Here is a 966-nt window from a genome sequence, read left to right on the forward strand (position 1 = left end):
ACACTTCCTCAATGGAGAGTAGTGGAGTCTCCTTCCTTGGAGGTCTTCAAGCAGAGGCTGGGTGGCCATCTGTCAATAGGGATGCTTTGATTGGGAGTTCCTGCATGGCAGAAAAGGGGGAAGCCGCTCCAAAGCCATGCTCCAGCCCTCTTGGCCTCTTAGGATGCGTGTGTCGTTCAAACGGCGTACCTCCAAAGCAGCTTTATTTTGCCCTGCCTGTCTGGGCCCTCGTGTATAAGTCTAGACATCATAGTCAAAAAACTGACACCCCCCCCCAAAAAAAAAACCCTGAATCGACCTATCAGTGGATCAATGTAAGTACAGTACTGTACTTTAAAGCCTAATAATAATAATATTAAAAAGGGACCATCCCCTGGCGAAAGGCAAGAGCGCAATCTGTCCTGGAAGCACCACTCCCCACTATTCTTGCATCCATCTAGCCTTTAGCATGAACACAAACAGTTCCCAGAGACCCATAGCATTTTAATGTGGAGCCCAGCTGTTTGCTGTCCTTCTCACAAACAGACTTCAGTTGTGGTGGGTTGGCACTGACCCTTCTTAAACGCCTAATTGAAAGTCATCACAGGGCGCCTGAAAGAACTACCATGTTGGCTATTTGGAAAAAGGTAAACCACATCCAAAGGCTGCTGCATTGCAGTCCTATAGCTACTTTCCCCCCTCCTAAGTCTTGCTGTTTGGGGCTGGGGAAATCAGGCATAGGGTTAGGCCCTTGCTCTTTAAGGTGCCCCTTTGACTCTTTGGCCTCATACAGACAGGCCAAAATAAAGCTGCTTCACGTCAGTTTGGAGGTATGCTATTTAAATGATACATGTGAACTAAGAGTCCGGAAGCCGCACAAAAACAACAATCCAGTCCTAAGGACTAGAGCATAGCTTTGGCGTGGCTTCCAGACTCTTAGGACGCATGCATCATTTAAACAGCATACCTCCAAAGTGGCCCAAAGCA

This window comes from Sceloporus undulatus, chromosome 3 (assembly GCF_019175285.1).
Source record: "Sceloporus undulatus isolate JIND9_A2432 ecotype Alabama chromosome 3, SceUnd_v1.1, whole genome shotgun sequence".
NCBI classification, from domain to species: domain Eukaryota; kingdom Metazoa; phylum Chordata; class Lepidosauria; order Squamata; family Phrynosomatidae; genus Sceloporus; species Sceloporus undulatus.